The sequence below is a fragment of the Homarus americanus genome, unplaced genomic scaffold, assembly GCF_018991925.1.
Source record: "Homarus americanus isolate GMGI-L3 unplaced genomic scaffold, GMGI_Hamer_2.0 scaffold31037, whole genome shotgun sequence".
In the NCBI taxonomy this organism is placed as follows: Eukaryota; Metazoa; Arthropoda; class Malacostraca; order Decapoda; family Nephropidae; genus Homarus; species Homarus americanus.
Genome location: NW_024722227.1, coordinates 784,179 through 799,178, shown reverse-complemented (window position 1 = coordinate 799,178; position 15,000 = coordinate 784,179). Strand labels below are relative to the sequence as shown.

At 53.4% G+C, this 15,000-nt stretch overlaps 1 protein-coding gene across 1 annotated transcript in view; it reads left to right on the top strand.

The window, feature by feature from the left end:
• The window catches only part of LOC121862242, a 48,685-nt gene that overhangs the window by 25,340 nt on the left and 8,345 nt on the right, over positions 1-15,000 (top strand). The gene's annotated exons all lie outside the window — the stretch shown is intronic.

The window sequence follows — 15,000 nt, the reverse complement described above, 5'->3', positions numbered from 1 at the left end:
GTGGTGGGAGGGGAGTATTGGAGGCGGGTAGAGGTGGTGACGGGGAGAGTGGTTGTGGTGGTGGGGAGAGGGGAGCATTGGAGGCGGTGGTAGAGGTGGTGACGGGGAGAGTGGTTGTGGTGGTGGGAGGGGAGGCATTGGAGGCGGTGGTAGAGGTGGTGACGGGGAGAGGGTTGTGGTGGGGAGGGGAGTATTGGAGGCGGTGGTAGAGGTGGTGACGGGAGAGTGGCTGTGGTGGTGGGGAGGGGAGTATTGGAGGCGTGGTAGAGGTGGGACGGGGAGAGTGGTTGTGGTGGGGAGGGGAGTATTGGAGGCGTGGTAGAGGTGGTGGGGGAGAGTGGTTGTGGTGGTGGGGAGGGGAGTATTGGAGGCGGTGGTAGAGGTGGTGACGGGGAGAGTGGTTGTGGTGGTGGGAGGGGGGAGTATTGGAGGCGGTGGTAGAGGTGGATGGGGAGAGTGGTTGTGGTGGGGAGGGGGAGTATTGAGGGGTGGTAGAGGTGACGGGGAGTGGTTGGTGGTGGTGGGAGGGGGGAGTATTGGAGGGGTGGTAGAGGTGGTGACGGGGAGAGTGGTTGTGGTGGTGTTTAGGTTAGGTACACCCAACAGCACTACCTAAACCATACACACACACACACACACACACACACACACACACACACACACACACACACACACGCACACACACACACACACGCACACACACATGCACACACACACACAGACACACACACAGACACACACACACATACATCCCACCCAAAACTCACAACAGAGAGAGAGAGAGAGAGAAAGAGAGAGAGGAGAGAGAGAGAGAGAGAGAGAGAGAGAGAGAGAGAGAGAGAGAGAGAGAGAGAGAGAGAGAGAGAGAGAGAGAGAGAGAGAGAGTCACCTAATTAGCAACACTGGTCGATCGATATTCAAAACATCATATCCTCTCCAGCACGTCGATCGACCAGACTCTTCCCTTCACAGTCGAAAACAATACCATCTACTCGACATATGGGGGTGGGTGGGGGTGGGGGGGCAGAGAGGAGGAGGGTGAGGGGGGGTGAGGGGTGAGGGGGGGGCAGAGAGGGAGGAGGGGTGAGGGGTGAGGGGGGGGGCAGAGAGGGAGAGGGGGTGAGGGGTGAGGGGGGGGGGGAGGGGTGAGGAGGGGTGAGGGGGAGAGAGAGAGGGGGAGGGGGGTGAGGGGGTGGAGGGGGGGCAGAGAGGGGAGGAGGGGGGGAGGGGGGAGGGGGCAGGAGAGGGGAGGAGGGGGTGAGGGGGAGGGGGGCAGAGAGGGAGGAGGGGGGTGGGGTGAGGGGGGTGAGGGGTGAGAGGAGGAGGAGGGGTGAGGGGTGAGGGGGGCAGAGAGGAGGGGTGAGGGGTGAGGGGTGAGGGGTGAGGGGGAGAGAGGGAGGAGGGGGGAGAGGTGAGATGGGGCAGAGAGGGAGGAGGGGGTGGGGAGGGGGGCAGAGAGGGGAGGGGGTGAGAGGGGGGCAGAGAGGGAGGAGGGGTGAGGGGTGCAGGGGGGGCAGGGGAGGAGGGTGGAGGGGGGTGAGGGGGGAGAGGGGAGGAGGGGGTGAGGGGGGGCAGAGAGGGAGGAGGGGGTGAGGGGTGAAGGGCAGAGAGGGAGGAGGGGAGGAGGGAGGGGGGGGCAGAGAGGAGGAGGGGGGTGAGGGGTGAGGGGGGGCAGAAAGGAGGAGGGGGGTGGAGGAGGGGGGACTGCAACGATAGCTTTACACGAACTGATAATTCCGTTTCTGAGTGAATAGTTATCGTTTTTCTCGTTATCGTATTGGACTTATTTGTTGAAGGGGCATAAATTGTTATCGTCATGTGATATAACACTTTTTTTTAACTACGATAACAGAATTGGGAAAGTCAGTTAAGTCTTGGGAGGATAAATAAACTTGATATCTTAGTATGTTGAAAATAACACTTTCTTGATCAAGTTCTCTCGATAACCTCAGGTGATATCATTCGTAATGAGGTCACCCGCTTATAGCCACCTGAGTTGACAGCTGTAACCGAATACCACAGCTGATATCCTAAACTGTACTCTAGATAACCATTTCTGACGCACATAACGCAGAGAATACACCAATCTCAAAGGGATATCAATCACCTAACCTAACTCAACCTAACCTAACCTAACCTAACCTAAACACCAAAAAACACGTACCCTTCTTCCTCTGGTACCATCTCTCCCAGGCACCACCCCTTCCCTCCCCGGTACCACCCTCCCCCCTCCCCCAGTACCACCCTCCCCCCCTACTCACCCTCCCACCAGTACCACCCCCCAGTACTACCCTCCCCAGTACACCCTCCCCCAGTACTACCCTCCCCGGTACCACCCTCCCCAGTACTACCCCTCCCCCAGTACCACCCTCCCCAGTACTACCTCCTCCCCTGTACCACCCTCCCCCAGTACTACCCTCCTGGTACCACCCTCCCCCAGCACCACCCTCCCCGGTACCACCTCCCCCACCCTCCCCTGGTACCACCTCCAGTACCACCCTCCCCTCCCCTGGTACCACCCTCTTCCTGGTACCACCCCTCCCCCAGTACCACCCCTCCCCCGGTACCACCTCCCCCAGTACCACCCCTACCACCCCTCCCCCAGTACCAGTACCACCCTCCCCCCAGTACCACCCTCCCCCACCCTCCCCAGTACCACCCCTGGTACCACCCTCCCCAGTACCACCCTCCCCAGTGCCACCCTCCCCAGTACCACCTCCCCCAGTACCACCCTCCCCGGTGCACCCTCCCCTCAGTACCCACCCTCCCCGGTACCACCCTCCCCAGTACCACCCCTCCCCCTCCCCGGTACCACCCTCCCCAGTACCACCCTTCCCCGGTACCACCCCTCCCCAGTACCACCTCCCCAGTACCACCCTCCCGGTACCACCTCCCCCAGTACCACCTCCCTCCCCAGTACCACCCCTCCCGGTACCACCTCCCCCAGTACCACCCTCCCCAGTACCACCACCCCGGCACCACCCTCCCCGGTACCATCTCCCCTACCACCCAGTACCACCCTCCCCCAGTACCACCCTCCCCCAGTACCACCCCTCCCAGTACCACCACCTCTGTACCACCCTGGCACCCTCCCCCACCACCCTCCCCAGTACCACCCTCCCCCAGCCACCCTCCCCCGGTACCACCCTCCCCCCAGCAATACCACCCTCCCCCAGTACCACCCCCCCGGTACCACCCTCCCAGTACCACCCTCCCCTGGTACCACCTCCCTGGTACCACCTTCCCTGGTACACCCTCCCCTCACCCCTGGTACCACCTCTCCTGGTACCACCTCCTCCCCGGTACCCACCCTCCCTGTACCACCCCCTCCCTGGTGCTCACCTCCCCGGTACCACCTCCCACCACCTCCCAGTACCACCCTCCCCGGTCCCACCCTCCCCCAGTACCACCTCCCCCAGTACCACCCTCCCCCCCCCACCCTCCCCCTGGACCACCCTCCCCCCAGTACCACCCTTCCCCGGTACTCCACCCTCCCCACCACCCCTCCCCCCAGTACCACCCTCTCCTGGCCACCACCCTCCCCAGTACCAGTACCACCTCCCCAGTACCACACCCTCCCTGGTACCCACCCCTCCAGTACCACCCTCCCCCCCAGTACCACCCTCCCCAGTACCACCCTCCCACCACCTCCCTGGTACCACCCTTCCCGGTACCACCTCTCAGTACCACCTCCTCTAGTACCACCTCCCCCTGGTACCACCCTCCCCAGTCCCTCCCCAGCACCACCTCCCCCTGTACCACCCTCCCCCAGTACCACCCTCCCCCAGCACCAATCTCCCTGTACCACCCTCCCCAGCACCACCCCTCCCCCAGTACCACTCCTCCCCTGTACCACCCCTCCCCAGTACCACCCTCCCCCGGTACCACCTCCCTCCCCAGTACCACCCTCCTGTACCACCCTCCCCCAGTACCACCTCCCCTGTACCACCCTCCCCAGTACCACCTCCCCCAGTACCACCCTCCCCGGTACCACCCTCCCTGGCACCACCTCCCTGTACCACCTCCCAGTACCACCCTGGTACCACCTCCCCAGTACTCACCCTCCCAGTACCACCTCCCCTGTACCACCCTCCCAGTACCACCCTCCCAGCCACCCCTCTCTAGTACCACCTCCCCTCCCAGTACCACCCTCCCCAGTACCACCCTCCTCTGTACCACCCTCCCAGCACCACCCTCCCCAGTACCACCCTCCCCAGTACCACCTCTCCCCAGTACCACCCTCCCCAGTACCACCCTCCCAGTACCACCCTCCCCACCTCCCCAGCACCTCCCTCCCAGAACCACCCTCCCACCCTACCACCTCCCCAGTACCACCTCCCTGTCCCCTCCCCCTGTACCACCTCCCCAGCACCACCCTCCCCAGTACCACCTCCCCCCTCCCCCCGAGTACACGATATCATTTTTTCAGCCTCTGAGATATATCTACTGACAGGATAGCGGAAACAGCGGCTCGATAACATTTTTCTAATCACTTTTTTTTCTTCCCTGACAGATGAAAATATTTCCCGAGGATAAACAAAATAAATAAATAAAAGTTACGTTACCATTAATTCGTAAACTGGGGAAATTTTTATATATCGGTGAGATAGACAGATAGATAGATACTCAGACAGAGACAGATAGACAGACAGAGACAGATAGACAGACAGACGGCTCACCATCTCCGGCGGGCGTGGTCAAGACACCTCCAGGGACTACTTGAAGAGACTCAAACGATCATCTTGGGTCCGAGAGAGAGAGAGAGAGAGAGAGAGAGAGAGAGAGAGAGAGAGAGAGAGAGAGAGAGAGAGAGAGAGAGAGAGAGAGAGAGAGAGAGTTGGGAGTTGTGTGTGTGTGTGTGTGTGTGTGACAGACAGAGAGAAAGACCCGAGAAACAGACAACTAGAGAGTTAGACAGAGACAGACAGACAGACAGGTGAGGAGACAGACACACAGACAGACATTGTTTAAGGTTCACAACAAAAGGTAGAGACTTTGTAACCTTATGTGGAGGAGTGTGAAGTCATTATTGAGTATATATATATAACCCCTTGTCAATACCTGCACTGTGTACCTACCGTGTGTGTGTGTGTGTGTGTGTGTGTGTGTGTGTGTGTGTGGAGGAGAGAAGATTAAAAAGAGACACGATAAATAGTTAAAATAGACAGGTGCAGAGACAGATGACCAGACAGAACATGGGGTATATGTTTGGGCTGCAGTTATCATCAACGTCCATGAAAACACAGGGAACAATGGTGTGGCTGGCAGTGATGGTGGGGAGTGGAACCATGAGCCGGCAGTGATGGTGTAGACGGGGGCGGAACCAAGAGCCGGCAGTGATGGTGTATTTTGGGGTGGGGGGGCGTGAGACGGGGGCGTGAACCAAGAGCCGGGCAGTGATGGTGTAGACGGGGGGGGTGAACCAAGAGCCGGCAGTGATGGTGTAGACGGGGGGGCGGAACCAAGAGCCGGCAGTGATGGTGTAGACGGGGGGCGGAACAAGAGCCGGCAGTGATGGTGTAGACTGGGGGCGTGAACCAAGAGCCGGCAGTGATGAGGGTGTAGACCGGGGGCGTAGAGCCGGCAGTGGGGTGGAACCAAGAGCCGGCAGGATGGGTAGACCGGGGGCGGGAGCCGGCAGATGGTGGGGACGGGGGGAAGGGGTGGAACCAAGAGCCGGCAGTGATGGTGTAGACCGGGGCGTGAACCAAGAGCCGGCAGTGATGGTGTAGACGGGGGGCGGAGGAACCAAGAGCCGGCGGTGATGGTGTAGACCGGGGGGCGTGAACCAAGAGCCGGCAGTGATGGTGTAGACCAGACGGGGGGGCGTGAACCAAGAGCCGGCAGTGATGGTGTAGACGGGGGGGCGGAACCAAGAGCCGGTGGTGATGGTGGGACCGGGGGGCGTGAACCAAGAGCCGGCAGTGATGGTGTAGACCGGGGGCGGACCGAGCTGCAGATGGTGTGATGGGTGTAGACGGGGGGAGAACGTGTTTCAAGAGCCGGCGGTGATGGTGTAGACCGGGGGGTGAACCAAGAGCCGGCAGTGATGGTGTAGACGGGGGAGGCGTGAACCAAGAGCCGGCAGTGATGGTGTAGACCGGGGGGCGTGAACCAAGAGCCGGCAGTGATGGTGTAGACGGGGCTGAACCAAGAGCCGGCAGTGATGGTGTAGACGGGGCGTGAACCAAGAGCCGGCAGTGATGGTGGGTGGGCGGGGTGAACCAGAGCCGGCAGTGATGGTGTAGACGGGGGGGGGGGCAGTGAACCAAGAGCGGCAGTGATGGTGTAGACCGGGGGGCGGAACCAAGAGCCGGCAGTGATGGTGTAGACGGGGGGGCGTGAACCAAGAGCCGGCAGTGATGGTGTAGCCGGGGGGCGTGAACCAAGAGCCGGCAGTGATGTAGACGGGGGGCGTGAACCAAGAGCAAAAATAAGGAATGGCTTTAACAGGTGTGTATGACCTTATTTTGATTTTCTGGGGGAGGGGGAGGGGGAATCTTGCGCCCCACAGATACTTCAAAACGTCGTAAGTGGTAACTACTTCAATCAAAATGTAAAATTCCACTAAAAGTGACTGAATAATGTCGGGAAGTGTACGATAATTTGATGAAGAAATGATAATTTTGAGGCTCCAGTGCGATAATTCACATTTGAAAATTTGTCAACACTGATTGCGACGGTTTTAAGTGCCAATCGTCCGCCCGTGACAGCTTTCTACTTCACACTCAAGCTTTTCTTTCTTCAGCTGAGGTGTGTTGTGGCGTAGACTTCTTATGAACGAAACAATAATTACTTATATCAATTGAGAAGAATTAAATTTGCCAACTCAAAAATGGATTGTAAACACGCGTTGTCTACTGTGAGTTATGTTTATGGTCATGTGGTGGTGTTTATGGTCATGTGGTGGTGTTCATCGTCATGTGGTGGTGTTTATGAACATGTGGTGGTGTTCATCGTCATGTGGTGGTGTTCATCGTCATGTGGTGGTGTTTATGAACATGTGGTGGTGTTCATCGTCATGTGGTGGTGTTTATGAACATGTGGTGGTGTTCATCGTCATGTGGTGGTGTTCATCGTCATGTGGTGGTGTTTATGAACATGTGGTGGTGTTCATCGTCATGTGGTGGTGTTTATGAACATGTGGTGGTGTTCATCGTCATGTGGTGGTGTTCATCGTCATGTGGTGGTGTTTATGAACATGTGGTGGTGTTCATCGTCATGTGGTGGTGTTTATGAACATGTGGTGGTGTTCATCGTCATGTGGTGGTGTTCATCGTCATGTGGTGGTGTTTACTGTCATGTGGTGGTGTGGTGGTGTTCATCGTCATGTGGTGGTGTTTATGATCATTGTTTTAGAATTTTTAGATTTATAATTGTATGTGAAGGAAGGAGGGGGGCGTGGAGATGAGGACCAGCTGCTGTAGAGTGTCGTACAGCACAGAGAAGGTATGGGTGACCTCTATCACTTGTCGCTTACGTTCAATTGGCGGCAGTCCTTCAAACACAGGCAAATAGACTACATCGATTTTGACGATGGAGTGAATAACGCGAATTGAACGAAGACAGACACACAGGCAGACAGACACAAAAAGACAGACAGATGCACACTGACAGACAGACAAAGAGACACTGCACTCGACAATCTTAACTTCCCCAGTTTGTAAAGTTGGTACCCATTGACAGCTGGGTGGACTGGGAGCGCCCCGGGGGGGAAGAATTGAACGAGTGACCCTTAGGACGGGAGGCGAGCGTTGTATTCACTCACCCACCGCTCTCCTTGACAATTGTAACACCTTTTATGCCGTGTATTCTGAGGTCAATAGTTGTTGTTGTTATTATGATGAAAACACACACACACACACACACACACACACACACACACACACACACACACACACACACGGGACATAAATCATAATACTAATGAAATAATTGTTGGTTGTGTGTATGAACTCTAGGTTAATGTGTATATATGTTTGTGTCTATATCTATGTTTATGTGTGTGTACAAGGATAGTCTTAAGACAAACATGAAAAGGTGCCAAATGGACCCCCTCACCTGGGAGACGATTACTCCACACCGTAACGCTTGGAGGAGCACCACACGAGAAGGTGTCAATACTTTTGAGTTAGCCCGACTGCAAACCGAGGCAGACAAGCGCCAACGCCGGAAAGGCGCTGCCGCTGCCCCTCCCGCACTAGATGTAGCCCTCCACATGTGCAACTTCTGTGAACGACCCTGCTGGTCCCGTATCGGCCTCTTTAGTCACCACAAAACTCACCAACCTAGGTGACATCCTTAATAACTCATATCATTGTATCATAGCTGGTATGATCGTCATACTTGATTCCGAGTGACAGTAAAGTAGTAGTAGTAGTAGTGTGTGTGTGTGTGTGTGTGTGTGTGTGTGTGTGCTCATCTGTACAACTTCCTCCACAGGTCTACAGTATATAAGACAGCATATCTCACCACCCGAATAATACATGGTGGGCAGCTAATTTAAATAGAATACATTTCCTGCCTGTCCCAGAGGGGGTGGGGCGTGTCCTAATGGTGAAGGGGGCGTGTCCTAGAGGTGGGCGGCCTGTCCTAGAGGCGTAGGGACGTGTCATACAGAGGTGGGGGCGTGTCCAAGAGGTGGGTGGCATGTCCTAGAGGGATGGGGACGTATCCTACAGGAGTGGGGGCGTGTCTCAGAGAGAAGAAGCCTCTATTTCTCTTGACCTTATCTCTCTCTCTCTCACTCATTCTCTGTCTCCGGCCCTCTCCTCCTCCCCCTTCCATAAACAGCACCATAAATACCTATTAAATAGTAATATATCTGTCTGTCTGACTTTCTCTTATTCTCCCTCTCCACAAATCGTATAATGAATAGTTAGAAAAATACGAATATCAATTGACAAGCTTATTTCACAAGTGTCGTCACACACACACACACACACACACACACACACACACACACACACACACACATGTGCAAACAAACAAACAAACAAATTAGCACAAACAGGACTAACATCAACATCCTCGCTGTAAACTTAGAGCGGGAATAACAAAAACAGAAACTAATCAGCCTAAATAACGGTCCGTTTACGTGTGTGTGTGTGTGTGTGTGTGTGTGTGTGTGTGTGTGTGTGTGTGTGTGTATGTGTGTGTGTGTGTGTGTGTGTGCGTGTGTGTGTGTGTGTTTAATCACTTGAATACGATAACTTAACCCCTTGAGTACGATGACTCAACCCCTTGAGTACGATATCCCAACCCCTTGAGTACGATGACTTAACCCCTTGAGTACAATGACTCAACCCCTGAGTACGATGACTTAACCCTTGAGTACGATGACCCAACCCTTGAGTACGATGACTTAATCTTGAGTACGATGACTAACCCCTGAGTACGATGACCCAACCCCATGAGTACGATGACTTAACCCATGAGTACGATGACCAACCCCTTGAGTACGATGACCACCCCTGAGTACGATGATAACCCCTTGAGTACGATGACCCAACCCCTTGCGTACGATGACTTAACCCCATGAGTACGATGACTTAACCCCATGAGTGATGACTTAACCCATTGAGTACGATGACCCAACCTTGCGTACGATGACTTAACCCCATGAGTACGATGATTCAACCCATTGAGTACGATGACCCAACCCTTGCGTACGATGACTTAACCCCTTGAGTACGATGATCTAACCTGAGTACGATGACCCAAATCCCTTGCGTACGATGACCCAACCCTGCGTACGATGACTTAACCCTTGAGTACGATGACTTAACCCCTTGAGTACGATGACCAACCCCTTGCGTACGATGACTTAACCCCATGAGTACGATGACCTAACCCCTGAGTACGATGACCCAACCCCTTGCGTACGATGACTAACCCCATGAGTACGATGACCAACCCTTGAGTACGATGACCCAACCCTTGAGTACGATGACTTAACCCTGAGTACGATGACCCAACCCTGCGTACGATGACCCAACCCTTGCGTACGATGACCCAACCCTTGCGTACGATGACTTAACCTTGAGTACGATGACTTAACCCCTTGAGTACGATGACCCAACCCCTTGCGTACGATGACTTAACCCCATGAGTACGATGACTTAACCCCTTGAGTACGATGACTTAACCCTTGAGTACGATGACCAACCCTTGCGTACGATGACCCAACCCCTTGAGTACGATGACCAACCCTTGAGTACGATGACTTAACCCCTTGAGTACGATGACCCAACCCTGAGTACGATGACCAACCCTTGCGTACGATGACCCAACCCCTTGCGTACGATGACTTAACCCTTGAGTACGATGACTTAACCCCATGAGTACGATGACTTAACCTCTTGAGTAGGATATTTTGTTGACTGAAGAAAATATTGAATTACAGAGAATTTCCCTTAAAAGCAAAGATTCCTATCACTTGAAGGTATCCTAATGTCCTACACGATAGTAAAGGACTCTCGCTACTGTAATCCTTACGGAGGGTGTAACAACGTGCAGGGAGATCCTTGGGGGTCGTTCAGTCCTACCAATGTTTACTTTACTTAGTGGGATTAACCAGAGACTAGTAGACAGAGGAGATGGGGGTCCCAGGATTTAAAGAGATCCTTCAGTGTTGGGAAGATGGAGTCCTTCTTCAGTATGTAGGTAAGAGAGAGAGAGAGAGAGAGAGAGAGAGAGAGAGAGAGAGAGAGAGAGAGAGAGAGAGAGAGAGAGAGAGAGAAAAGAGAGAAGAGAGAGAGAGAGAGAGAGAGAGAGAGAGAGAGAGAGAGAGAGAGAGAGAGAGAGAGATCCTACAGGATACAGAAGAGTATAACAGATCCACGACACGAGGAGGAGGGTGAAGAACTCTTAGAGACACCGTAGGACGCTGAAGAAGAGACTCCTTCAGTAGGAACCTAGTGAGGCTGTCTCTAAGATACTAACGACTGACCAGATCCTGCGGGAGACGGAGGAGTGAGTCCTTTACACTGGTTGAAAAGAGGAGGAAGAGGAGGGGTGAAGAGTGAGGAGGAGGAGAGGGAGGAGGAAGAGGGATGAGTAAGAGGGAGGATGCAAGAAGGAGGAGGGAGAAAGGGAGGGAGTGGTTATAGGAAGAGAAGGAAGGAGGGAGAGAATGTGGGAGTAAGGGAGGGAATGAGTGATGGAGGAGGGAAAGAGTGATGGAGGGGAGGGAGGGAGGGAGGACTGAGGGAGGGAGGGAGGAATGAGTGACGGAGGGAGGGAAGGAGGATGGAGGGAGGGAGGAGGACGAGGAGGGAGAGGACTGAGGAGAGGAGGACTGGGAGGGAGGAGGAATGAGGACGGAGGGAGAGGGGGGGATAAGGGAGATCAGATAGTGGGTTCCCAAGGCACTTTACCTGATTGGTCGATACCCGGAGAGAATTACCGACTTAACTTACCTTATCCTTACAACAAGGTGGTCAGTCCACTTCTCTCCACCACTCCACCACTGTCCCTCCACCACTCCACCACTGTCCTTCCACCACTCCACCACTGTCCTCTCCACCACCCACCCACTGTCCCTCTCCACCACCCACCACTGTCCTCTCCACCACTCCACCACTGTCCTCCACCACTCCACCACTGTCCCTCCACCACTCCACCACTGTCCTCTCCACCACTCCACCACTGTCCCTCCACCACTCCACCACTGTCCCTCCACCCCTCCACCACTGTCCTCTCCACCACCACCACTGTCCTCCACCACTCCACCACTGTCCTCTCCACCACTCCACCACTGTCCTCTCCACCACTCCACCACTGTCCTCCACCACTCCACCACTGTCCTCTCCACCACTCCACCACTGTCCTCTCCACCACTCCACCACTGTCCTCTCCACCACTCCACCACTGTCCTCTCCACCACTCCACCACTGTCCTCTCCACCATTCCACTACTCTCTACATAATTGTCTCTCATTAATAAGAGATGTGAGGAGATGTCTCATGTCTCCCGTTAATTAAGGTCTCCAAGGCAGGTGTTGAAGGCTGGAGGTTTTAGTCCAAGAAGTTTTGTCCAGAGGTTTTAGTCCACGATGTTTTGTCCAGATGTTTTAGTCCAAGTTGTTTTGACCAAGAAGTTCAGTCCAAGCAAATAATGTACCCAACAATTTAATGCAAACAATATAAACCAAACAATTTAAACCAAACAATTTAAACCCAACAATATACTCTCAGCTGGTTCAGTCTCGCACCATCAATCTCAATTTCCAACACAGAGGGAAGATAATTGTTTATCACCCAGCGCTAGCGATAGTATTGTGTATTTCAGGAGAGAGATCGAGTTAGTTACTGTATTTCCTGGAGGTCCAGCGATAGTGTTTAGATTTCTGAGAGCTAGTTACAACACCAATTATCTCCCTGGGGCAGGTGGTAACAGAGAAATAGTTCCAAGAATTCACTATCTTCAAGAACTAGCAAGAACGGGTTTACTATTTCCAAAAGCGATAAAAAAAAAATATTTCCAACGTAACGTAATAATAATAATCATATCCAGAGGCGATATCCATTTCCGAGAGCTAGCGATAACACTAATTACATCCATGGGCGGCAATCCAATAGTAATTTCCAGTGATGGGCGATTATTTCCGGGAGATAGAGCGAGGTGGGGCAATGGTGACGCCAAGCCCTCATATGACTGTGGAAATTATTGAAATGCTTGGAGAAATTATCAGAGAGAGAGAGAGAAAAAAAAGAGGAGAGAGAGAGAGAGAGAGAGAGAGAGAGAGATCTACACACACACATACATCACAGTTCTCCCTGCTTCTTCCTCCTCCTCCTCCTCCTCCCCCCACCCCATCCTCCTCCTCCTACCCCCCCTCCTCCTCCCCCCGTCCATAAGTCTGTCTCCGTCAATAACTCTGTCTCGTTCTCCTCTTTCTTCTGTCTTGTTATTCTCTCCACCACCACCTTCCCTCATACATACATCACTATATGTGTCTGAATCTGTGTCCATATATCTGTGTGTGTGTGTGTGTGTGTGTGTGTGTGTGTGTGTGTGTGTGCGTGTGTGTGTGTGTCAGTAGAACAGTCAATTAATCAGTCATAAAGGTAATTAATACCTTTGAAGGCGATGTGTCAGAGGAAGAGTTTTTAATTGATATTCAAGTGTAATGTCTCCTTTAATTTTAGGTTCACTTTGATTACTGATTCTCTCTCTCTCTCTCTCCTCTCTCTCTCTCTCTGGTGGTCCTTTGTGTCTGTATATAAGTTAGACCAGTCAAGTGGTTAGGTTTGGGTTGGAGGCTGGGCTTTATTGGTCAGGTAAAAGTGCCGGACAAATAGCGATATATATATTTGTCCAATTCCTTCCTGTCTCCAAGGCAAGGTCTCCAGATGGCTCAAGTCGGTAGGAGATGTTCAATTAAACTCCTAGGTTAGGTTAGGTTAGGTTAGGAAGGTAACCCTATTATAGCCTTAGGATGAAAGATTTTTGTAATAGAGATGAAAGCATTTTGTGATGGATACTCTCTCTCTCTCCTTCCTTCCATTACAACCAATCTAAATTATCCCTTATGATGTATTTCTGTCTCAACCCACAACCCAGCAGCAAGTTGTTCCCCCATAAGCCACTGTACACCACACAACCCACAACCCAGCAGCAAGTTGTTCCCCCATAAGTCACTGTACACCACACAACCCACAACCCAGCAGCAAGTTGTTCCCCCATAAGTCACTGTACACCACACAACCCACAACCCAGCAGCAAGTTGTTTCCCCCATAAACCACTGGACACCACAACCCACAACCCAACAGCTAGTTGTTCCCCCATAAGCCACTGGACACCACACAACCCACAACCCAGCAACCAAGTTGTTCCCCACATAAACCACTGTACACCACACAACCCACAACCCAGCAGCAAGTTGTTCCCCATCAAAGCCACTGGACACACCACACACAACCCCACAGCCCAGCAACCAAGTTGTTCCCCATAAGCCACTGTACACCACACAACCCCACAACCCAGCAGCAAGTTGTTCCCCATAAAGCCACTGTACACCACACAACCCACAACCCAGCAGCAAGTTGTTCCCCCCATAAGCCCTGTACACCACACAACCCACAACCCAGCAGCAAGTTGCCCCCCATAAGCCACTGGACACCACAACCCACAATAGCCAGCAGCAAGTTGTTCCCCATAAGCCACTGTACACCACACAACCCACAACCCAGCAGCAAGTTGTTCCCCGCAAAACCACTGTACACCACACAACCCACAACCCAGCAGCAAGTTGTTCCCCGCAAGCCACTGTACACCACACAACCCACAACCCAGCAGCAAGTTGTTCCCCCATAAGCCACTGTACACCACACAACCCACAACCCAGCAGCAAGTTGTTCCCCCATAAGCCACTGTACACCACACAACCCACAACCCAGCAGCAAGTTGTTCCCCCATAAGCCACTGTACACCACACAACCCACAACCCAGCAACAAGTTGTTCCCCCATAAACCCTGTACCACAACCCCACAACCCAGCAGCAGTTGCTCCCCATAAGCCACTGTACACCACACACAGCCCACAACCCAGCAACAAGTTGCTCCCCCATAAAGCCACTGTACCACACACAACCCACAACCCAGCAGCAAAGTTGCTCCCCCGCAAGCCACTGTACACCACACAACCCACAACCCAGCAGCAAGTTGTTCCCCCATAAGCCACTGTACACCACACAACCCACAACCCAGCAGCAAGTTGTTCCCCCATAAGCCACTGTACACCACACAACCCACAACCCAGCAGCAAGTTGCTCCCCCATAAGCCACTGTACACCACACAACCCACAACCCAGCATCAGCAGTACAACCTTCCCCCTCGCACCACTCAACCAATGTTCTCTCCTACTAGATAAACACCCAACTTCCCTGCATGTCCATCACTCTCACTCTTCTATCAAGTGTTCTCTCTCTCCTCCTCCCTCACTCTCTCTCTCTCTCTTATTCTTCCCCTTTCGTTTTCTTTCTTCCCTCCTCTC